Here is a 25,136-nt window from a genome sequence, read left to right as displayed (position 1 = left end):
AGAAGTCAGTTATGAGTGAACTAGCAACATAAATTTAAATGTCTAGTGCACCTTTCTAGGTAGGTGGGGGAGAGACCACTGCCTGAAGTCAATGTGGACAGTACCGACCTAGATAGACTAATGGAAGATGTTGTTCCACAGAAGAGGGGTCACCAAAGGCAGAGCCGGCCCACAGGCCCGTTCCTCATGAATCTTATTGGGCATGCATAGCACAACCAGAGCTTGCAATACATTTGGGCTGGTCATTATGAGAAGAGGCATTCTTTTAAATGTTTGAGGCCTAGATTGTTTAGGACCTGAAATATTTACACTCCCACAGGACGCAGGTGGTGCTGTGGTTAAAACCTCAGCACCTAGGACTTGCCAATCGCATGGTGGGCGGTTCAAATCCCCGCGGTGGGGTGAGCTCCCGTCGTTCGGTCCCAACTCCTGCCCACCTAGCAATTCGAAAGCACCCTTAAGTGCAAGTAGATAAATAGGTACCACTTTATAGTGGGAAGGTAAACGGCGTTCCTGTGTGCTCCTCTGGTGCCGGTTCGCCAGAGCAGCTTCGTCACGCTGGCCACATGACCCGGAAGTGTCTGCGGACAGCACTGGCTCCTGGCCTCTAGAGTGAGATGAGCGCACAACCCTAGAGTCTGTCAAGACTGGCCCGTACGGGCAGGGGTACCTTTACCTTTACCTTGAATTGGGCCTAGATGACTATGGGAAACCAGTGTAATATTTTCAGAATGGATGCTATATTTGAACATTCCAGGACAGCCACTAGCACCCAGATTGCAGTATTTTGCCCCAGTTCAGTTTGAAGGGCAGCCCCATGTGGAGTTCATTGCAGTAATCAAACCTGGATGTTTCCAGAAGACCATGGGACATCATCTGGGGGAAAAAGGTCTGTTGAAAGAAATTTGCAATAAATGAAAGAGCACTTTAAATGGTGTATAATTATTGTTAACTGATGGGAGATGTCAGAGTTGCTCCCAGATCCTAGCTCACAGAGGATCACGCTAGCCAGCGATCATTTAGTAAAAGTCTTTATTGAGTTACAGTTCCCATTCTCAAGCTGCTGCGTGCAACTCTACGTCTTATGGCTAGATCGGCGAAGCTCTGTCTGGGTCCCCGCCTCCTGTACACCAACTTAATATCCTAGCCTTACTCCACCTTTTCCGCCTGACTGTTCTTCTCTGGGTCCCTCTGCCCCCTGGGGTCTCTTCCTTCCGGGACTCTTCTGACGCTGACCCCCCGGACCCTTCTGTCTCCTTGCGCCGGGCTTTAGGACCTGGCTCCCTTTCCGGGCTGCTTACTGCGCCACCTTCCTGTGCATTTGAACTTGGCGCGCGCGCCCAACCTTCCACTTTCCGTCTGACCGTTTCTTCGCTCCCTGATGGAGGTGTGGCCACTCCTGACTCGTGCCCTCCCTCCTGTTGTGAGCTGCCAGCGCTTGATACCTGACTCCCTTCCTCTCCCCTGCTCTCTGTTGGTGACGCTGGTCCCGATTTCCAACTGCTCCCCTCTGAGCTCCCTCTGGTCCTTTCCTCCTGGGGTGTCCCCTAGGCTCCCCCCTTGCCCTGGCCACTGGTGCTCCTTTCTGTGAATCTTCCGATTCACTGGAAAGACTCGGAGATCTCGGGTCGTCGTCATCACTCATCCTTTCTTCTGCCTCCTCCCCCTCGCTCTCTGTTTCCTCCCTTGCCCTTGCCTCTGCTCCTGAACCCCTGACATCCATCCCCCCCTCGAAGCCCCCTCTTCCCCCTCCCCTCCTTCCGGTGCGGGAGCTGGGTGCTGCCGTGTCATGGGGACGAATGTCGGATACAGTTCGCTTCCCGTGGCGGGCCTGCATCTGAAGTCTTCCGGTTCTTCCTCCCTGCTCTCGTCGACGACGGTCACTTCCGCTTCCATCTCTGTGCCGCCGTGCTCGAAACCCAGGTCGTCCCCGAATACGTCCATGTCCGTCTCTCCCTCGCTTCCTCCTGGGGGCGTTGCTCGGCCTGGACCCTCCAGCCACTTCCTGCGCCACTGCTCCTCTGGTCTATCGTCCCACCAATACGAAGGTTCTGAGGCAGATCCCAAGGGTGACCCCTCCGGGGAACGTGCGTCGCGTGTCGGTTCCTCGTCCGAGTCGAACCCCCGGAACGTGCTGGCTGAAAGCGTGGGCGTGAAAAGCCAGTCGTCGAAAAAGTCTGCTGGCATGGGCCTGTGTGGGAAGAGGGCATGAAACTCTTCTTTGAGCAGAGGTTCGTCTAGAGCAGGGGTCGGCAACCTGCGGCTCCGGAGCCGCATGCGGCTCTTTAACGCCTTTGCCGCGGCTCCGGGGCGGAGGCGAGGGGAGGAGGCGCATTTTCCGCAAAGCCATTTCCGAGCTAGAGAGGAGACGGGGTTGCGAGCTAACCCCTCCCACACTCCACTCGCGGGGGCTGGCCTTTTGCCCCCGCGAGAACAGGGGAATCCCCGGGCGTCCCTGCAACCCTGCCCGCCAATCGGCGGGGCCGGGGAGGCGTGGCCTAGCCCATTTAAGGCCAGGCACGACCGGGGACCGCCCTCTTTGCCCCGTTCCAGCTCGCACCCTCTCCCTTCCTTCCCCTCACGGTGTGTAGGATTCCACTCCCGGCAGTCCTTCTCTGCCGTCCTCGCTGCTTTCCTCCCCCCCCCCGCTTTTCTCCCTCTCTAGCCTCCTCTAGGCGTGGGTTGAAGCTGCGGCGGCCATTTCTTTAAAGGGCACCGATAAGGGAAAATCGTCGGCGCCATCTTTGTGGGCACACGTGGGAGTCGCGGGAGCGGCCATTTTGGTTGAGGGCTGTAAGCAGGCTGCATTGAAAGGGGGAATGTAAGCTGGTCACTGTTTTGAAGGGGAGTGAAGAACACACACTCAAAAAAAGGTAACTTGTTAATTTAATGTTTATTTCTATGAGGAGGAGTAATTCTGAGGGGTCAAACAAAAAAATAATAAAAAAGTGTCAAAAAAAGTTATTTTAAAATGACGAGGATGACATTGGGCCCTCATTATTAATTATTATTTACATTAGGCACTGATTATGATTTATGGTACACTGGGGCCCTGATTAATTTTCTATGGCATTTTGGGGCATTGATTATTGGACATAGCAAATTTTGCTATGGGGCCCTCTGATTTCTAGTTACGTCCCTCTTTTGGACCCCCGATAGGCCAGCCATGGATAAAGGCAAGAAAAGAAAAATTTCTGAAGAAAACAGAATGTTTAATGATACATGGACAGAATCATTTGCCTTCTCTACTGACAAGACTGGTTTACCAGTATGCTTAATATATGGTGAGAAATTTGCAAACAACAAAAAGTCAAATATTGCAAGACATTTCCACAATAAACACACAGCCTTTGCTGAAAAATATCCAGATGGAGATGAGAGACGAAAAGCCATTGCAGAACTTATGAGGAAGGTTGATAGGAGCAAAAATAATTTCAAGAATTGGGTGAAGTCTGCAAATTCCACAACATATGCTAGTTTTGTAGCCGCTCAGGAAATAGTCAAGCACAGTAAGCCGTTCACAGTGTTATATTTGTTTTAAATGTCGCAATGGTTTTGCGGCTCCCAGTTGTTGTTTTTTCTTCGGAAACGGGTCCAAGTGGCTCTTTTTGTCTTAAAAGTTGCAGACCCCTGGTCTACAGCGTAGCCTGGCACCCAGCTGTTGGCACTGGCCGGGGTGCCCTCCTTGGCGAGAAAGTATTCTACCCCCTCTTCCCCCCATCTAGAGTCCAAAATCTCTGTGACTTCGTTGATGCGCTCCTCCTGTGCCACTCCCCCTTGCTCGGTTCTCTCTCGGAGTGGACTTGGTGCCGTGCCTGGTTCCTGAAATCTGTGAGGTGCCTTGTAGGGAGTGAGCACTGATCTGTGGAACACCGGATGCATCCTGGAACCCTCCGGAAGCGCCAGCCTGAAAGCCACCGGGTTGACCTGCTCTTCGACTTGGTAGGGCCCAAGTTGCTTATGCCCTAGTTTCTTCTTCGCCAACGACCTGGCCGGCACTGCGTGGGCTGCTAACCAGACCCAGTCTCCCACATGGATCTCTTCGCCAACCCTTCTGTGTTTGTCCGCTTGTACCTTGTATGCGTGTTTGGCCAGCTCCAGGTGCCGCCGCAGCTGATCGTGGACCTCCTGCAACTCTGACGCGAACGCATCTGCTGTCTGCGGCTCCCCCTCCCCCATTCTTTCCAGTCCCGGGAAGGTTCTGGGGTGCCTCCCGTTGTTGGCGAAGAACGGCGTGACCCCCGTGGACACGTGCTTCGTGTTGTTGTAGGCGAACTCGGCGAGAGGCAGGTAATCCACCCACGTCGCAGGCTGTTGATTCGCATAACATCTCAGGTACTGCTGCATGATGGCATTGACCCGCTCCGCTTGCCCGTTGGTCTGCGGGTGTCTAGCCGACGCCAGGTTGATCTTGACGTTCAGGAAGCCCATCAGCTTCTGCCAGAAATTCGAGATGAACTGTCGCCCTCGGTCGGACAGAATAGACCGCGGCAGGCCGTGAACCTTGAACACGTGGTCTATGAACAGTTTGGCGGTTTGTTCCGCCGTGGCCACCTTAGCACACGGAATGAAATGTGCCATCTTGGAGAACAAGTCCACCACCACCAGCACGGCCGTCTTGCCCCTCGAGCTGGGCAGATCCGTGACAAAGTCCAGGGCCACTCTCTCCCATGGTTCGAACGGAGTTTGCAGCGGTTCCAACAGCCCGGCCGGTGGTCTGTGCACTGGTTTGGCCCTCTGGCAGGTGTCACACCTCGCCACATAGTCCGCGACTTCCCCTCTCATTCCGGGCCACCAGAAGTCTCTGGCGACTAATTCCATCGTCTTCTCCTTGCCAAAGTGCCCGGCAGTGGGCGCGTCGTGCAGCTGCTGCAGTACCTTGGCGCGAAGTTCGTCTCCCGGCACGTAGATGGCCCCTCTACGGATGAGCAATCCATCTCGCAGCTGGAACTCGTCGGTCGCTGCCGTGCCCCTGTGCACCTCTGCCATCTTTGCTTGTGCGAAGGAGTCATCCTGCAACGCTCGTCGCACCGCCTCCAGGTCAACTGTTGCCGCAGCGCACGCCCACACTGTTGGTGCGAAGATGTGCATGGCGGCCGCTGGCGTTGCCTCCTCCAGATACTGCGGCTTACGGGAGAGAGCATCCGCCATGATGTTGGTGTCCCCTGGGACATACTCTATTCGGAAGTCGAAGTTCGCAAAGAACTCAGCCCAACGTATCTGCCTCTGGTTCAGGAACTGTGCCGTGCGCCAGTGCTCCAGATTCTTGTGGTCCGTGCAGACCTGCACCGTGTGCTTGGCGCCGATCAGGAAGTGCCTCCACGCCTTGAATGCTGCATGAATGGCCAGCAACTCCCTGTCCCAGATGGTGTAGTTCTGTTCGGACTTGCTGAGCTTCCTGGAGTAAAACGCTCCCGGCCTCCAAGCCCCCTGCGGGTCTTTCTGCAGCAGGACTGCTCCCACGGCTCTGTCCGAGGCGTCTGTCTCCACCCTCATCGGCCTGCTGGGGTTGACATGAAGCAGCTGCTCTTCCGACGCGAAGAGCCGCTTGAGTGCCTGAAAGGACTGCTCCGCCTGCTCTGTCCAGATGAACTTCTTTTTCTTGGAGCTGAGCGTGTCCGTGATGGCCGCCGTCTGCATAGCAAAGCCTTTGATAAACTTGCGATAGAAGTTCGCGAAGCCGACAAACCGTTGGACCTCCTTCCGGTTGCGTGGGCTTTTCCAATCCAATACTGCTCGAACCTTGGCGCTGTCCATGGCGAGCCCCTTGTCAGACAACTTGTAGCCCAGGAAATCCACCTCCGTCACGTCGAACTGGCACTTCTCCAGCTTGGCGTAAAGCCTATGCTGCTGTAGCCTGCTCAGCACTTCCTTGACATGTCTGTCATGCTCCTGCTGCGATTCCGAAAAGATCAGGATGTCATCCAAGAAACAGACGCACGTCTTGTAGAGGGGCCCCGCCAACACGTGATGCATGAACGCTTGAAACACGTGGGAGCCATTTTGCAATCCAAAAGGCATAACTCTATATTCGTAGGTACCCAGGGGCGTGAACATGGCTGTCTTCCACTCATCTCCTTCCCGCATGCGAATGAGGTTTTACGCCCCTCGCAGGTCCAACTTGGTGAACACGCTGCCCTTCCGTACCTTTGCGAGGAGGTCGTCGATTCGGGGCATGGGGAAGTCCAATGGCTTGGTCACACTGTTTAAGATGCGATAGTCCATGACCAGCCTTTTTTGGGGCGTGTCCCGCTTCTTAACAAAGAATACAGGACTGCCCCCCGCTGCCTTGGACTCTCGGATGAAACCGCGCTCCAAATTATGATCTATGAACTCTTTGAGTTCCTGCAGTTCGTCCTCAGACATGGAATACAGCTTCCCTTTGGGCAGCGCCGCCCCCAGCAGCAGGTCAATTGCGCAGTCATATGGTCTGTGGGGGGGTAGCCTGTCTGCCTCCTTCTCGCAGAAAACCTCCAAAAATTCTGCGTACTTGTGGGGAACCGCTTGCAGCGTGCCTAGCTGCAGCTGTGACTCCTCTTCCTCTCCTTCCTGCCGGGGCACGATGCAGTGTTCAGCACAAAAGGAAGAGCCAAAGGTCAGCTGCCTCTGGTACCAAGCCAGCGTCGGGCTGTGCTTGTCCAGCCAACTCATGCCCAATACAATGGGCGTGTCCGATAGTTGAGTGACGTTGAAGCTGATGATTTCCCTGTGATTCCCAAGTCGCATCACCATTGGTGGCGTCTGCTTCACCACTTGCCCCCCTAGCAGCTCCCTGCCATCCACCGTGACAACCTGCAGGGGCAGCGTGGCAGGCAGCAACTGTATAGCGTGCCGGTCGACAAAGTCCTGCCCTATGAAGTCTGCATTGCTGCCTGAGTCGATGGTAATCGGCACGTCCATGGTGATTCCATTGGGCAGCTGGAGCGATGCGGTGAGCCTCACTACAGGCTTGGGCGGGAGGGGGTCCATGGGCTGTAAAATCTCTGGGGACTGCTTCACTGACACGTCTGGCTGGGCCCCAGTGCCTCTTCCTCCAGCCAGACTGCGGCGTTTCCCTGCTGTGGTTCTCCTTGGTGCGTTGCTGCAGTTACCATTGCTGAGGCTGCAGTGTGCTTGTGGAGCCTCTGGGGACACTCTTTCGCCATATGTTTTGGATCATCGCAGATGTAACACTTCCTGGTCCCTCTAGGAGGCTTCGCTTTCACTGCTGCCGGTGCTAGGGCTCTGGCTGCTGACTGAGCCCTTGCACCTCCAACCTCCATAGGTTCAGCTCCTCCTGCTGGCGGAGGCGTGGATTGCGCACGCGCTGCTTCTCTGGGAAGGAAGGAGGAGCCCCTGGCTGGTTCGCGCCCTCCACGCCCTTCGTCCCTGCTCCACGGACGTTCTTCCAGCCGCACCCCCACCGCCAGCGCCCTCTGAACGACCTCCTGCGTGGTCCGGGGTCTCTCCCCCCTCGCAATTTCATCTTTAACCGAGCCGTGCAATCCCTCCCAAAACAGGTCTCTGACAGGAGCCGAATCTCTGTCCCATTCCAGGGCACTGACCAAAGCGAAAAAGCGGGCATGGTACTGCCTCACGCTGGCCCTCCCTTGCTTCAGTCCATGTATCTGCTGCCGAGCAAGATCCACGTCAATGCTTGATAAAAAACATCCATCCATCGCTTTAATAAAGGCGTCCGCATTTTGGAGCGCCGGATCCTTATCTCTCCACAAATTGCGCAGCCATGCTTTAGCATCTCCATGCAAATGGGACATGATGAACCCCACTTTCTCTTGCTCATCTCTAAAGTCTTTGTGCAGTAGTTGCAGTGCACACATTACATCTGCTCTAAAGTTGGGGTACTGTTGCAGATTCCCATCGAAGTGAGAGACCAGACCGCCTGTTCGTCTCCCCAACCCAATCCCCTCCCGTCTGGGTGTCAGTTCCCCTTGCTTCGTAAGCACTTCCAACCTGACCTGGAGATCCCTGTAGGTGGCAGCTGCGTCCTCCTCTCTCTTCCTGGATGCAAGTGCCTCGGCATTCAGTCGTGTCACTGCTTCTCTGAGTTCCGCTATCTGCTGTTCAGCCGTCATGTTGTCTGCCGTTCGTGAGCTTGCTAGTAGGCACCCGCTTTCTCTCCTCTCCGTGAGGCCGTAGATGCCCACAATTTATGAGACAGAGCTTACTGTCAGAGTTGCTCCCAGATCCTAGCTCACAGAGGATCACGCTAGCCAGCGATCATTTAGTAAAAGTCTTTATTGAGTTACAGTTCCCATTCTCAAGCTGCTGCGTGCAACTCTACGTCTTATGGCTAGATCGGCGAAGCTCTGTCTGGGTCCCCGCCTCCTGTACACCAACTTAATATCCTAGCCTTACTCCACCTTTTCCGCCTGACTGTTCTTCTCTGGGTCCCTCTGCCCCCCGGGGTCTCTTCCTTCCGGGACTCTTCTGACGCTGACCCCCCGGACCCTTCTGTCTCCTTGCGCCGGGCTTTAGGACCTGGCTCCCTTTCCGGGCTGCTTACTGCGCCACCTTCCTGTGCATTTGAACTTGGCGCGCACGCCCAACCTTCCACTTTCCGTCTGACCGTTTCTTCGCTCCCTGATGGAGGTGTGGCCACTCCTGACTCGTGCCCTCCCTCCTGTTGTGAGCTGCCAGCGCTTGATACCTGACTCCCTTCCTCTCCCCTGCTCTCTGTTGGTGACGCTGGTCCCGATTTCCAACTGCTCCCCTCTGAGCTCCCTCTGGTCCTTTCCTCCTGGGGTGTCCCCCTAGGCTCCCCCCCTTGCCCTGGCCACTGGTGCTCCTTTCTGTGAATCTTCCGATTCACTGGAAAGACTCGGAGATCTCGGGTCGTCGTCATCACTCATCCTTTCTTCTGCCTCCTCCCCCTCGCTCTCTGTTTCCTCCCTTGCCCTTGCCTCTGCTCCTGAACCCCTGACAGGAGATGTTGATGAACTAAGCACAAACAATTGGCTTGATTTACAGCAGTTGCCTGACAGTGGTATCCAAAATGGCATATAATCATACATTATAAATGTGTGCACGTGTTTCATGCATGCAGCAAAGAAAACAAGGAAACAGAGGGTACTAATATAGCACAAATTTAGTAGTTTTAGTTTCCATTAAGTATAAACAGGAATGGTTATACTAGTTGCATTTTTGCCTGGATGCTTAAGATTGCATTGTTATAACCATTGATAGTAGGGCTTACTTTCCTGAAAGTATGCACTAAATTACAGCACTGGTACCCCAATGGGTTTGTTTTCTGTTTGGGATCCAGTGGTGAAACTGCTATGCTGTGTTCTGCCTTAGATTTGCATGCCTTTTTGTCCAACTCTTCTCTTCTGAGTCTTGCTATATATTACTTGTGCATGTTTGTCTGTGTGGTGCTGGCCATTGCAAATAGAAAAAATTGCCTCTCCATTCTTATCCAGCAAATTCATTGGCTGTGGCTAGTTTAAACAAGGGAATATTATCCATGAATAAAAGATGCCAGTTCTTCGTATTCCTCTGCCTTGGAGCCAAACTGGTTATTTTGTATATATTTTTCAAGACTGATTTTCACTGAAGAAGAAAATATATAAATCCAGGGAGGCTGACATTGGGAGCAAAGGACTAGGTGGGGAGAGCTGTTTTCTTACAGTTCAAAATTACCACTGTCACCCATGCCAAGCTGTTTTTCCTTCTGTCAAAAATCTTTTTTGTCCTGTGAGTGTGTGCTGGGAGAGGGTAAAGCAAGTTGAGGTGATCTTAATTAGAAAATTGGTCCCTGAGAAAAAGATTAAGCAATTCCTCCTCACTGACTACTCTTCCGATCAAATCCGCATCCTCTTCAGATTGCTCTTTGTTACTATTAAATATCTGGAGCCATACATGAATTTGCATGAAACATTTAGTTTGGTCCGCATAGTACAGCATTTATCTCACTTGGAAAGCTATGGATTTGCTGCAGCAGAACCCGAAACTAGCATTCTCAAATTACTTCTGTATTGAGCTGACAATAGTGATTAAAATTAATTGCCGGAGTAACTAACTGAGTTGAAAATCTCTCTATATTCTGCAGCCAGCCTACAACGTTGGCTAGAAAATGGATGTCAACGATTCTCCTAAAATTGATGCTATGAAATGAAGGTTGTCCCAGGCTTCATTTTTGGATTCATGTTCAGTTTTCTCTGCTGCTACTTATATAGACTTCCCAAGATAATGCTGAATGAAATAGATCGGCCTCTGCCAATTTAACCGCACGGCCATCTGGATTCCTGTGAAGCTAAGACGAAACACATGATTTTTATTCTGAGCTTGTTCTCAAGGAGCGCTTGAAATGGTGGTGGGAGTTTTCACATGCCATGATCTGGAGAGTGGTACTGCATGCTGAAGAGATCTAACAGATACAGGGGTTATCAGATTCTCCAGTCACTGTCCAGCGAATCTACTGCTGCCCCTAAATTCAAATATGCATTGTGTCTTTTCCAGACTTTGCTTCATTTGCATAGTTGTGGTTTGGAGTTAATCTGCATGTGTGCCCGTGATTTTGTATTAAACAGTCTGATTAAAATGAAGCTGTGCCTGTTACTTTGGCAGTGAACAAGTCCTATCACCTGAATAAGGGCATATGGGGACAGGCTGTAGTTTGATGCCAGAGCCTGTGTCTTGTATGCAGGAAGTGTCAAGAGTATCCTGTGCTGTCTCCAGTTAAATGGATATTGGGTAGCAGGACTGGGAAAGACTGCTGGCACCTTCAGTTAGAAGGCACCATAGCAAAATTGGTGAAGCATCCAATAACTTATGCTATCCAAAGCAAGCAGTGCTAAGCTATACGGACTAATGGTCTATATTTTAGGATCATTTCACACTATTTTATACACATATGTGCAGGAGCTGTGTCAGGGCAGGAGAACAGCAGATTGAACAGGATGGCCTCCTAAAATGCAGCAGGACTGTCTACATTTTCAAAGAAGGACTACACAAAGAGCCCCCTAACCCATTAAGACGTCTTAAGTCCAGAGCCTCAGATTCCCAGCTACACCACTGTATTCTCCTGAGTGCTTCATCCCTTTAACCTTGCCCCTTTTAACAAAGTCCACTGGATGACTGAAACTTCATAATCAATGTTTTTATTGAGTTGTTAGTGGCACTTAGTGCAGTATGTATAATACCAGGGTGCAGAGCTAAAATATCAAAATTTAAAAGTAAGCACACTTCTCTTATTATAGACAAAGGCTCTTTCTTCTTCTGGAAATGGGATTTGAAAACAGTAGTTTTGTGTTCTGTTTCTTTATGGGCTTCAAATTGTCTTAGCACTAGCTGTTTCCTATAAAACACAATTCAAGTTTGAAAATTTTACTTTCTAGTAATACAGAAGGCAATAACGACACATGCAAATGTACAGGTCCATCTTTCCATTTATTCAGGTACTCTTTTTCTTCCTTCTGTTGTGATTCTTCCTTCTGTTGTGTTTTGAATGACACTGAAACATTTATTCCAACTATGACTGTTGCATGACTCTGGCATCTTTGATGCTGCAATGCTCTATATGGTACTTCAAAATGTTAATAGTAAGATCCTTTCCTTCCTTAAATTCAGATTTCCAATTTGTCTGCAACAAAACTATTTTGTTGTTGCTGTTCAGTGTTGATGCCGACTTTCTCTGGATTACTTCTCCATTTTGATATCTACTGGATACTGTTAGCATGATGGCATAACTTAATATTTGGCACAGTCAGATCCCTCTTCTCCCAGAAAATAAACTTCAGTCATATGCCTGTTATTACAATGCTTTTAGATCTCTTTATGTTCTGTTTAAATTGAGCAATTTAAGTTCTGCCAAGTTCTCAGTTGATTCCGTTTCCTAATCTTACTGGAAGTATCAATGATCTGGGGTGAGATTATAATTTTTATTGGCACAATGCGACCATAGCTGCTACAGATCCAATTTAGACATTTTTTCTATCTGACTACTTGCATTTAAAATACAATTTATCTTAATTGTTACTACAGCTTGTTTTTCATTTCTTGTCAAATAGATCCCCAGAAATGGCACTGCCTATTTAGTCAATTGTAACATAGTCCTCGTTACACACAGACACATACATACATATGTATATATATTCATTTGCCATTTTTTAAAACTGTGCAGCTACTATTTCTACATGCATACTTTATTTAGGGCACAGTCCTATGATGCCTGCAAAGGTTCTAGAAATATCTAATTTAATTCTTGAACCAATCAGGGCTTTTTTTCAGCTGGAGCTCAGTTCCGGCACCTCTCAGGTGGGTGCCATTGCCATTATAAGAGAACAAGGGAGACATTCCTAGTGAGTTTCAGCTCCAATTTTTCTAGAAAAATAGCACTGAAACCAATCATGTTGGATCAATATTGTCTGTACAGAAGGAACAGATCACACCTGAACCAGGATGGGTCTTAAGTGTAGGTACTTAAAATGAAAAAAAGAAGAAGATGGCAGATTATTTGAACTAATGGACAGGAGATGAGAAGCGACTGGTTCTCAGCAAATCATCCCCCAGGGACGAAGGTGCAAGAGGGTCCAATGTTTCTGATGGTTCAAAAATGGAGGAGAATGTAGAGGCTCACGGCAGCAATTCAGAGAGGCCAAAGCAGTGTAGGGTAAAACACACATAACAAAGGCATTTGGAAAGATACACTGTTTTATATGCTGATGCTAAAAGACTTCAAGCCAAGATGGGATGCTTGCTTGTCTAAAAGAGCATCGATATGGGGAGGGGGGCATAACATAAACCTGGTAGAATAGAGGAAAGCAGTGGGGCACAGATACCTTTGAAAACAATTTTGATAGGAAGAACAGGGAAAGGGTATACTGGTGGTGGTTTCCTTCTGCAAATAATGTTTGGCTCTTTGAAGCCTCCACTGTTGATTTTGCAGGGTTTAATCCTATCTACTGTGCTGCTTAACACCTACCTGAAACTGCTGAGTGAGGTCATCCAGAGTTTTGAAGTGCATCATGAGTACGTTGAGGGCAACACAGCTCTAGTTCTCCTTTTCATCTCAACCAGTGTGGCAGTGGATGTGCTGAACCAGTATCTGGCCTTGACAATAGACTGGATGAAGCTCTAAGACAGAGACATTGTTAGTGGCTGGTTCCTCTGTCTGAAGTGCAACTGTTTTCTTCTTGGAATCCCATTCTACAAGGAGCAGGTCACAGCTTGGAGCTTCTCTTGGATTTCCTGTTGTCCACATGGGATGCCTTTTATGAGGTTGGGCTGGTGCCTTAGCTGTGACCCTGATTGGATGGGGATAGCCTGGTTTCTGTGATCTATGTTTTGGTAACTGCAAAGGCAGATTACAATACTGGGTTGTATTTTGGCCTCTGTTTTGAACAAGGTTCAGAAACGGCAGGCAGTGTGAGATTCCACGATCAGATTATTTACTGGAACTGGCCCTCTGAATTTATAACTCCAGTTCTAGCCAAATGCACTAGTTTCTGATTTGTTTCTGTGCAAAGCAATACAAAGGCTGTTCCTGGCTCAGGACGACAATACCTCAAGCATCGCCTTTCCCCATAAGAATTTACTCTGATCCAGGGATTGTGATTTGACGTCCTTCACCGATAGCCCCTTTAAAGAGAATAGACCTTTTTGTGGTAGCCCTCCCTTTCTCCTGATTTTGGGATGCTCTCCTGTGCTAGGCTAGTGTCAAAATTGCCCTTTTTTCCCTCCACCATGTGAAAACTTACTTATGTGCACAATAATATTCTGGCTTTCAGTGGCTAATTTGATGTTCCTGTCTGTGCTGGATAGGGGTGGTTCTTTTCTTTCTTTCTTTTTTTAAAAAAGCATTTTTAAACAAAAACCATTTGTAAATTTGTATTGTTTTACTGGATACATTGTTACATCTGGTCATTGTTTTGCTTTTCTTTCTGCGAGTTCCTTTGGGGCCTCCTCTGGTTGTGGGAAGCGATGAATAAATTTAATAAAGTTAAATAAATGTATAAATTCACCTCTTTGATAATGTAATAAGCCTAAGGACGATGTACTCCTCCTGGCTTATAAATCATATAGGGGACAAGAAAGGCAAAGAAGCACAGGAAGAACAAAATGTTGTTCTGTGACAACTTATTTGGTACTAATGATTGTGCAGGGCTCTGCAAAATAATCACGTTAACCAACGCAGTGGCCTTCCTGCCTCATAAAAAAAATAATCCCCTTAATAGTCTATTGAGCAGTCTTGAGTTTCAAGCTGTTGGTGAAAGCAAAACTATACTCAAAACGTGAAAAGACTGTGGAGGTAAATATATCCCAATAAACGTGGGGAAAAGCCTCTTCAAGCTCATATTTCGGAGTGAAAGAACAGAAACCAAATTCACTTCAGGAGAGCGCAGAAGAAAAGCATCATGTCCCCCAGACTAGTTCCCTGTGGAGCCACGTTTGTACCCTTTCCGGGACTTGAACCTCCAAGCTTCGATTCTGGACTGAGGTAATTGTGCTAGTGTTGTGTTTCTAATGTAGGCTGGGAAGCAGCGGCTGCTAACTTGTAGCAAGCCCTGTGTATTCATGTTTATGCTGCTGCTACTAAGTAAAGGACTGAAATGGCATTCTTATCACAGATAAAGCAATACAATGGGATAGTTAAACTGCAGCTTGAGCTGAAAAGTTTGAAGCATTCTGTACGATCATCTCTTAACATATCATGTGCATTAGATATTACCGCAAAAATAAAAGTTTCTGTTTTCCAGTGATAAATTTTGCATTCTTGGCAGACCCTTCCACTTACGTTGATGGTAATTACCTAGGCTATAATTCTGATTTTTGCTACGTGATTTGAGCACCTGCCTGCCATTAAAAGCCATTAAAAATTAAGTGCAAGACTGTTTTTAGAAAAAAAAAAAATCTTAAAGAGAGACATCTAAGCCATGTTGTGTGAGAGATCATATTGTAATTTAATTAGTAAAAAAATATGAAAGGGAAGAAAACACCCATTTTCTTTGGCTCTCTGGTGTTGTGGTATATTTAGGATCCCATCTGCCATGGTGTTTTTCAGAGGTAATTTGAACATTACATAGTCGTCCATTCTCCCTCTCCTCCTCCCCTTCTTCATCTCCTACTTTACTTAAATTATTTGAGTTCATTGGGAAAGAGAACTTTCTGCTTTCAAGAACACGTTGTGCCTTTTCTATAGGATACAATAGAATTGTAACCTCTGCTTTAGCACAAGGTGTCTTCTTCCGAAGTGTTTATATGGCCTGCCAGGGTTTTTAAGGCACTTGCTGCTATGTCTAGCATTTAAGCTGAATGCCATTTAATGAAAAGAGAAATACTCTTATAGAAACCTCCATCAATAAGGCAGAAGAAAGAACTGAGGGATGTAGATGTCGCACGGAAACAAACAAAAAATTGACTGTGTATGTTGTAGGCTCCAGACTTCAATGAATGTTGGCATTCGTATGTAAACATCCCTGATGGTCCCAGGTGAATTTTGTGAGATGAGGTAAATTTGCTTTCTTTCCAGACATACACCACTGAACAGTGACAATCTGTTTCTTCGGTTTTCAGCTATCAAAACAACAACAAAAAACAGCCTCATCACTTGGTCTGAACTGAGACCTTCATTAAATTCTAGGCATCTACTGTAGCAAATATTTTTGTTTTCTATACATGTTATAATTATCTTCTCCATGAAATGCTTGTATAGAAATAGGTACTCTGACCATATGTTTAAAGCAGTTTCTTTACGGGAAACAAGAAAGTAAAATTAAGTTTAACATGTTACAGAATGATCACTGAAGAACTTTTTTTTTTGCAAGGGCATCATATGAACTGTTGCTCTGTGCATTGATTCATTTTTACATGTGGTTTCTGCTATTTTATCTAAAACATAGGGCTGGTTCCAGGTTGTTTTTTGAAGAATGTGTGTGGCCTCAGCGGTCCTCCTCATTGAGTGAGTTCACCTTCTCTTCCTGCTGTCCATTCTGTCACAATCTGGTTCAAGGGCGATCAAAGTCCTGACAGGGGACATCAGGACTGGGGGCAAGATGGCAGGGTGGGAGCAGGAACAGGGGTCCAGAAGCCAGGAGTCAGGAAGCCAAGAGTCTGAGGGTCAGAGAGCGGGGAGTCAAGAAGCCAAGGGTCCAAGGGTCAGGAAGCAAGGAGGCACGAAGTCAGGGGTCCAAGGATCAAGAAGCTGAGGTTCAAGTATCAGGAAGCAAGAAGTGAAACACAGCAAGGCAGCAAGCGTGTTGCTGTGGCAAAGAGCAGAAGGGAATTGCTGAACTTATATCCCTTACCAGTTCTTGCCACCAGGTGCTGTGAGTTACCAATCAGACTCACCTGTGTGGCTGTGCCTTGCCTCTCCAGAACAAACAGTGAGGGAACTACCAAGAAGGCCCTTGGAGCTGGACCTCAGTCTCTGGGCTGGACAATGGAGGTGGAGATGCCCTTTCAGGTATACAGGGCCAAGGCTGTTTAGGACTTTAAAGGTCAGCACCAACGCTTTGAATTGTGCTCGGAAACGTACTGGGAGCCAATGTAGATCCTTTAGGACCAGTGTGATATGGGCTACAGACTGAGGAGACACTCAGGCTACGTGGTCACAGTCTCTCCCCTCCCCCACCCCAGCGAAATTGCTATATCTCTAAGTTGTAGTAGTTATTTCTGAATTATCTATACGTATAATTAAGCCTGCAGGAAGCTGTGTCCTCTTTTGTTCTGTGTGGTTTTTTTTTTGGGGGGGGAGTGATTCATTTTCTTCCCAGCTGGGAATAATTCTCTCACAACAGCTAGGTAGTGCAATGTAGTATTTTCATTTTACCATGAGACCATGGAAATGTGAACCCCAAAATAGTTCACTAACAAAGCAATTTTGAGTAAGAAGAAGGGTGCATGATTTTTGCATCAGAAGGTCCCACATTTGCTGTTTAGCGGCAGCAGAAATGGGGAAAGTGCTGATTGCGACAAACCCAGAATAGAAATTGCTGTCTCCTTATACTCCTGTTCCACTGCCAGTTCCTATTTCGTGTTCCAATTTTTATTTCATTTTGTTCGCTCAGAAAGAGAAAGCAGACAAATGGCACTCACAGACATGTGGAATAGTGTTGTTCAAGAGTCTAATACGCAATGCTGGTTTATATTTTAGCACTTGCAACTTTCTCAATTGGTGCGAGCCTCCTGGCAGGTGTTAATCATATTGTTTAATTGCTTTAAAATGATGGATGTAAATGTAGGAACCAGAGGTGTGGCGAGGAGTTCTTATTGCATTTTCAGGGTATGGTCTGTAACTGAAGTAATTATTGTGAACAATTATTTCTTAATGTGTTTAAGTCTCGCAAGAGAATAACACCAGATTGAGTATAACAACAGCTTATTCACTCAGCTAATTCCTTCAGGAAATATTGTGAGGACTGTGAAATGTGAATGGCCCATTGTGTATGTCTGTTTTTCAAGTGGCAATTCAGAGGAAGTGTAACATCCCTAAGAAACAAAGTATGTATTACAAGAGAAACAAATCACAACTATATAGAAGAACTGAATTAGTGATTGACATCAAACTCCAGAGAAAACTTACTAATGCTAGTTTACCTTCTCAGAACAGAGTAAAAGGGTAGTAGATCACTAAGACTCAGCATGGCTTTCTCAAAAACAAGTCATGCAAGGCAAATCTCATTTTTTTTTTGATGGAGCTACAGGTTTGGTGGATCGGGGAGTGCTGTGGACATAGTGTATCTTGAGTTCAGTAAAGCTTTTGACAAGGCCCCCAATGGTATTTTTTGCAAGGAAGCTGGCAGAATGTGGGTGGAATGAGCTAACGGTTCATTTTAACTATTGTCACCCAAAACTGGGTGGGAACGAGCCAGTGGTGGTGTAGTGGTTAAGAGTGGCAGACTCGTATTCTGGTGAACTGGGTTCGCTTCCCCACTCCTCCACATGCAGCTGCTGGGTGACCTTGGGCCAGTCACACTTCTCTGAAGTCTCTCAGCCTCACTCACCTCACAGAGTGTTTGTTGTGGGGGAGGAAGGGAAAAGGAGATTGTTAGCCGCTTTGAGACTCCTTCGGGTAGTGATAAAGCAGGATATCAAATCCAAACTACTACTACTACTACTACTACTACTACTACTACTACTACTACTATTCTTCTTCTTCTTCTTCTTCTTCTTCTTCTTCTTCTTCTTCTTCTTCCTTTCAGTCTCAGCAAATAGTTGATTGAACAGCCTGCCTCTGGCGTTGCTGTTACTGAGGTGGCAAAACCGATTTCTGGGCTATAACACTTCAGTTTGCAATTGGGAGTGCTCATATTGGATGCAACAATGCTTCTGAATACCAGTTGCTGGAAAACGCGGGAGGGGAGAGTGGTTTTGTGTTCAAATCCTGTTTGTGGGTTTTCCATGGGCACCTGACCACTGGGAGAACCGGATGCTGTACAAGATGGGTCACTGGCTTGCTACTGCTGGCTTTTTCATGTTCTTATGCTCTTTTGATGGAATAGTTGACTAGCTTCCCCTTCTCATTGTACTCCCCCCCCCCAAAAAAACTTAGCACCTTAAGAAGAATTATTCTAGCCTAGTGCTCTTTTAGCATACACTTTTTCCTCTGTGCAGATATTTGTTTTCTAATTTATTTACAGTTCTAGGAAGCATATGCAACAATCATGGAACTCACGTCAATTGACTTCGGGCAAATGCCTTTGCTGCATCCTTTCCAGTGCTAGCTAAAAACATTTCTTTTTAGGCAAGCCATAAACTTGACACGTATTTTAAGCTGTAACCTCAGCTTATAATGTAAACTTTTAATTGATTCCCCCCCCCTCATTTTTGAAACTTGTTTTTAACTTTGATTTTGGGGGGCAGTTTTAATGTACTGTATATTGTATATATTTTGTAATCCGTTTGAAGGTTTTACATACAATTAAGCAGTGTTTAATTGAAAAATAGTGCAGATCAGTAGCAACAACATCAACAGTAGAAGAAAGAAAAGGAGAAGAACTGAAATAGAAAATATTGTTCCCCAAAAGGGAACTGAATTGTTTCTCTTTTCTGGTCTAGCTCTTATATTCCCAATCTCTTTATCTGCTTCCACCTGTTAATTTGCACTTGTGCAGGGAAGGAGATTTCTGATGTCAGCTCTTCTCTCTCTTTGCATTGACAGTAGAGCCCTTGGGATGTTGGAGATTTATGGCTCGTCCACTGGGATGTTTTAAGAGGCAATGGCTTTTCAACACTTGATTCTTCAGGATCTTCCGCACACTTGAGGCTCCATAATTTGCTTTTACAAGTCCTTCCCAGCCTCTAGGTTTTCCAAGATCCTTTTTTGCCTCCACCGTTTTGGCATTCACCACCTCACTTTTCATGCACCTGTGAACATTCACCTTCTTTTAAGCAGGGGTTTAGTGCCTTCCTCCCCTCCGATAATCTGTCTCTGTATAGCCATACCTATATTTTTTAAGTTCTAGGGTTTTCAGTTGTCATTGTTGACACCAGCGACAACTTTTCAACTGAATTGCTTTTGTCAATCCATATCAGAGTGTGAATGAGTGCGTGTAGGAAGATCTGTTGTCATAGATTGAAAAGAATACCTGCTGACTATTTCTTGTCAACAATCCACTTTAAAAGGTATTAAATAAACCGCTTCAGGCTGACAAAAACCATAGAGTAGTAGAATTGTAGAGTCGGAACCATAAAGAAGGCTGATCGCCGAAGAATTAATGTTTTTGAATTATGGTGCTGGAGAAGACTCTTGAGAGTCCCATGGACTGCAAGAAGATCAAACCTATCCATTCTTAAGGAAATCAGCCCTGAGTGCTCACTGGAAGGACAGATCATGAAAATGAGGCTCCAATACTTTGGCCAGATCTTGAGAAGAGAAGACTCCCTGGAAAAGACCCTGATGTTGGGAAAGATGGAGGGCACAAGGAGAAGGGGACGACAGAGGACGAGATGGTTGGACAGTGTTCTCGAAGCTACCAGCATGAGTTTGACCAAACTGCGGGAGGCAGTGGAAGACAGGAGTGCCTGGCGTGCTCTGGTCCATGGGGTCACAAAGAGTCGGACACAACTAAATGACTAAACAATAACAACAGAGTCAGAAGGGACCCAAGTCCAACCCCTGCAATGGAAAAGAATTCAAATGAAGACTGCTGTGTATGAAAATATTGATGGACTATATACATAAATTGCCCATTTCATATTGCTGTACTCATATTTGAGTTTTGCTCCATCTTAGTCTGGGCAATGGCTAGCCTACTTTTTAACTCTTTCAGTGCATTGGGGAAGGCAATTGTGCCCTCTCTCACCCCTTTTTCCTCCAGTATTACTGTCTGCAGTTTCTTTCACCTGCGGTGAGCAGTGATAACAACATGGTTTTCTAGGTCGAGTACACTGTATGGATTGGATTCTCTTCCCCATTTGCAAAAGTGGATACAAATTTCCACAAAATTTGCATACACCTTCAGTTATATACAAATCGTTACCCTCCTGTCTGAGTGGGGCGCAGGACCTGAGGTGAATTGAGGGCCACACACAAGTAATAGGGCAGGCATATTGTCAACAGGTGAAGCTTTCCCCATAACTGCATTTCCATACTAGAAAAAGCTTCACCCATTGAATTTCTGGCTGCTGTGCAGCTGTTAACAGTTCTCTCCCAGTGCCAACTTCAAACCACACAAATACTCACGTTTCTTGAGTTGCAAACTAGTTATGCTACTGTAGGTCTTTCTTCAATTGCTGAATTGTAGCCAGCACAAAAACATCACCTTGTGCCATGTGACATTGTTTTGAGAGATGGTTTAATGTTCCTTTAATTGGCTTTAAAATGTACTACAAATAAAGTAAGTTAGGTGCTTATTGCTATTATCATGCTGTGAGTCATCTCAAGGTGCTGTAAATCTCCAAGTCTGAACTTTCCTAGTATGTAAAATAAAAAAGACATTGTAATGGGTTGTCGCGGTAATGAGGCTGCCTCTAGAAATAATGAGCCACAGGATCTTCTGAGCTCCAATCGATCACTGTGTAAATTTCCTGTTTTATCCAAAGCAAATTTCGGCTACAAGGGAAGAGAGTGTGCCTGGGATCCGAGCCTTGTAGGATGCATAAATTGCATTCGTTTAAGCCAAACATTTCTATCATGAGTAGATGAATAAAAATGGATTTTGACAGGATTATTCGGTTGTGAAATGCTCTAATGTGCCAACATATTTTGAGTCTAGACTTTGATGGCAGGTTAGGGTGATTGATGAGTGAAATGTTCACAGACCATGTATCCATTAGTAAATCTCTGCATCGCTTTGGAAATCTTAGTATGGTGAGGTGGAGGTTATTACATATTGCAGTTCTGTTGCCTTCATTCAGGATTAGTCTGCTGTTTGGCTATTAGTATAGTACCTTCACCTGAAAGTAATTATTCTGAATATCCATGCTTAGAGGATCTTAGTTTTGGATATTGTAAGAACTTGGCACAGCTGCAAAGAGTAGCAATATTTCCTTAGTAGTTCTAAACAGTGCTTTTTTTCCTAGAAAAATAGGTGCCGATACTCACCATGAAGTTGTTACAGTAAGTGCCGCACTTTTTAACGATGAAAATAGAGGTGCCAGTCCTATGTACCTTTGAGGAGCTCCTGAAAAAAGCACTGGTTCTAAGTATCAAATAATGCCTTTCTTTGATTTTTGTTCTTGAATTATTCCCCAGAAAATAATAAACGTGGACCCAGTGCACAGAAAATTATAAGATGAGCTCTAGACCTCATAGATCTGACAGAGGGTGAAATCTGGGTGCTTTGGATGTTATGATTTCATTCTCCTCTCTGTGTGTGTGCATGCGTGCACACGCAGTGGAAGCAGCAAATAACCTCTTCCTAGCTGCCTCAGCTGCTACTTGGTAGGTGCAATTATGTGCCCTAGCAAGTGCTCTGCTGGCTTCAAGTTTTATGCCACTTGCTCCAGTCCTTTCTTGACTGTTTTATCACCTGCAGCTCTTCAGTAGCCCGGGAGCTTCCCGGGCTCCCCTATGCTAAAGAAGGATCATAAGAAGGATTGTGTCAATGGCCCTCATCATCCCACCATTCCACAGCGAGACAGGATCCTCAGCAAAATCACTCACTCTATCCATTGTAGGAACACCCAGAGCATTCAGGTATCCATCCGTTTCCATTCGTCTCCAGGATGGGCCATCATAAGTGGTCCCTCACCTCTGCAGGGTAGGTTAGCTGGTACGAGCCCAAACTTCACCAGGAAGTGGTCAGTCCATGGCAAATGGGTGATTCCTACCTCCCTGTATGCAGACTGCCTGCATATTACCTTATATTCATTAGACATCCATTAGTGTATGATTCAAATTGCCCCCTTTTTGAGCACCTGTGGCACAAATAAAAGAAAATAATTTCCAAGTGACCAGACAAGGAAATATTTTGTACTTTGAAAGACGGTTCTTTCCTTTCAGGCTGTTGCTGACTTTCAACACTGCTAATGTGTGAGCAGTTCATGTGTTTATGGCTAGTAAAAAGAGCTAGTAACTTTTGAAGATTCCTTTGTGAAGCTGTGTTGGTGGGTTAAAATGTGTTGAGAGATCCCTGTGTGCAACAAGGAGTCCATTATAGAATCAGGAAGGCACAGAATTGTAGAGTTGAAAGGGTCCCTGGGGGTCATCTAGTCCGATGCCCGGCAATGCAAGAATCACAACACATGGTCCCCCTTCTGGTTCGAAACCATACCTGACCCTGCTTAGCTTTGCAAAGGTGCTGGCAGCTTTCTTGCCAGAAGGACAACTGAAACTTTTCTGAGTGTGTTGAGTTTAGTGCCTTCTAAGCATCGTTGGCGTTGGCCCATTCATCCTCTTCATTCATTTATTGCTTCTTGATTAAACCTATTTATTTGCTTCCTCACGTAAACTGAATCAGTTGAGGACTGCATTCCTTCAGGGGAAACTTGTCAGGGAGCACATGCTAGTGATGGGAACACATGAAGCTGCTTAATACTGGATCAGACCATTCGCTTACCCAGATCAGTATTCTCAATTCTGACAGCAATTCCTGCTGGTTTTGGGAAGAGATCGTCATAGCTCAGTTTCCCCTCATGCGATTCCAATCATGCACATGAAGAGTGGAGGTGTGGGGAGAGGAGATATATACTTTTTTCTGGCGGTACACAATGGCACATGGTATCGCCACCCTTCGGGGAGGGGAGGAAGGTGGCAGAAGGGCTCTTGGACCCCATCAGAACATTGCACCTCCTTCCCTAAGTCCAGGAAGTGTTTGCACAGCTTAGAGAAGGTGGTGCTCTGACAGGATCCTGGAACTCTGCTGCCTCCTTCCCAAAACCAGGTTCTTTACCTGAGTGGCAGTGCCCCAGTAGGTAGATGGATGGGCAAGGGGTCTCAAACAGTTAACCCACCCTCACCATCCAGCATTGGTGGCAGGTTTCACCCCGCCTCACCATGTGCTGCCCCCCCCTGCTTGCTGGTGAGTAAAGGTAAAGGTAAAGGTACCCCTGCCCGAACGGGCCAGTCTTGACAGACTCTGGGGTTTGTGCGCCCATCTCACTCAAGAGGCCGGGGGCCAGCGCTGTCCGGAGACACTTCCGGGTCACGTGGCCAGCGTGACAAAGCTGCATCTGGCGAGCCAGCGCAGCACACGGAACGCCGTTTACCTTCCCGCTGGTAAGCGGTACCTATTTATCTACTTGCACCCGGGGGTGCTTTCGAACTGCTAGGTTGGCAGGCGCTGGGACCGAGCAGCGGGAGCGCACCCCGCCGCAGGGATTCGAACCGCCGACCTTTCGATCGGCAAGCCCTAGGCGCTGAGGCTTTTACCCACAGCGCCACCCACGTCCCTCACCAGGTGCTGGTGAGTACCTGCCCTTTTTTTCTAGAATAAAAGCACTGGTCATGTCCCCTCTGTCCCTGTCCCCAAAGTCCTCCAGGTTGAACTTCTGTTGCATGGAGTTGTGTGAAAGAAAAACACTGGGGTCTAATTTGAATAGTAGAATGTCTGTCATCTGGGTGGGGGAATTAGAATGTCTGTCATCTGGGTGGGGCTTCTGCGTTCTGCTCCAGAATCAGCCCCTCCCTTCGAGTGTTCAGTTCAGTTCAGTTAGAGAGACCAACTGTCCTTCTTGCCTCACAATGTTGTTTTAGTTTCTCTCAGACGGTATGCTACGGTGTTACCATTTTCTTTATTATTATAGCTTTCTTTGGAATATACGTGAGCCGCTTGTTTTGCTGAAAGAAAACTCTGATGAAGCATGGTGGAATACCCTAAACTGGGGATATTCCCAGTCTGACAGGAGGATTGGTTTTTTTAAAAAAATCGTCCCACCCTCCACAACATTGTGTGCAGTACTTACATAGGCTCCTTCTGTGATTTAAAAATCTTCATTGTGACTGGAATCGCAGGGGAGAGGGTAGGCAAACAAGGCTTTTGTTTAGCCCTGTTGCTTGAGCTCCTTTCAACTGGGGATTGAGATCCAAATTTATACAGTCAAAGCAAAAACATGAGCTCTGACCCTTACGTAACTTACGTGTAGAGCTGGAATTACATTTAAACCTAAGTAGATGTCAGGCAAGGATTGAACATTTGTTTCAGCCAGCTTCTGAGAGTCCTTCTCTTTTCATTGAATGCTATATAAAAGGTAAAAAAGGTAAAGGACCCCTGGATGGTCAAGTCCAGTCAAAGGTGACTGTGGGGTTGCGGCGTTCATCTCGCTTTCAGGCTGAGGGAGCCAGTGTCTGTCCACAGACAGCTTTCCGGGTCATGTGGCCAGCAGGACTAAACTGCTTCTGGAACAACGGAACACAGTGATGGAATCCAGAGCACACGGAAATGCCATTTACCTTCCCGCCACAGCAGTACCTATTTATCTAGTTGCACTGGTGTGCTTTTGAACTGCTAGGTTGGCAGGAGCTGGAACAGAGCAACGGGAGCTCACCCTGTTGCAGGGATTAAATCGCCGACCTTCCAATTGGCAAGCCCAAGAGGCTCAGTGGTTTAGACCACAACACCACCCGCTATGTAGCCAAGGTCTGCTGGGTTCCTTTAGTATATCTAACTTGCCTTTCAGGAACTGAGTTCTTACATCACCTGTATGATATTGGAGCCTCATGAGTGTTGATGCTTCCTGCCTCACCACAATAACTTGCATCACTCCAAACCACATAATAGGAGAGACCCACACTTGCAGCTCTCCACTCGAGTATCAGT

The 25,136-nt window shown here is 47.0% G+C and overlaps 1 protein-coding gene across 8 annotated transcripts in view; it reads left to right on the top strand.

Annotated features, from left to right (window-relative positions):
- The window catches only part of KCNT2 (potassium sodium-activated channel subfamily T member 2), a 244,870-nt gene that overhangs the window by 57,590 nt on the left and 162,144 nt on the right, over positions 1-25,136 (top strand). The window contains exon 1 of one of the 8 annotated variants that reach the window (XM_082225440.1): positions 23,981-24,086. The exons of the other annotated variants lie outside the window; for them this stretch is intronic. The gene's annotated coding sequence lies outside the window, so the exon portion shown is untranslated. Of the gene's footprint in view, positions 1-23,980; positions 24,087-25,136 lie in introns of those variants that run through there. 8 annotated transcript variants of the gene reach the window in all.

Source organism: Podarcis vaucheri (genome assembly GCF_965113315.1).
Source record: "Podarcis vaucheri genome assembly, chromosome: 6".
NCBI classification, from domain to species: Eukaryota; Metazoa; Chordata; class Lepidosauria; order Squamata; family Lacertidae; genus Podarcis; species Podarcis vaucheri.
This window is presented reverse-complemented; position numbering and strand designations above follow the sequence as displayed.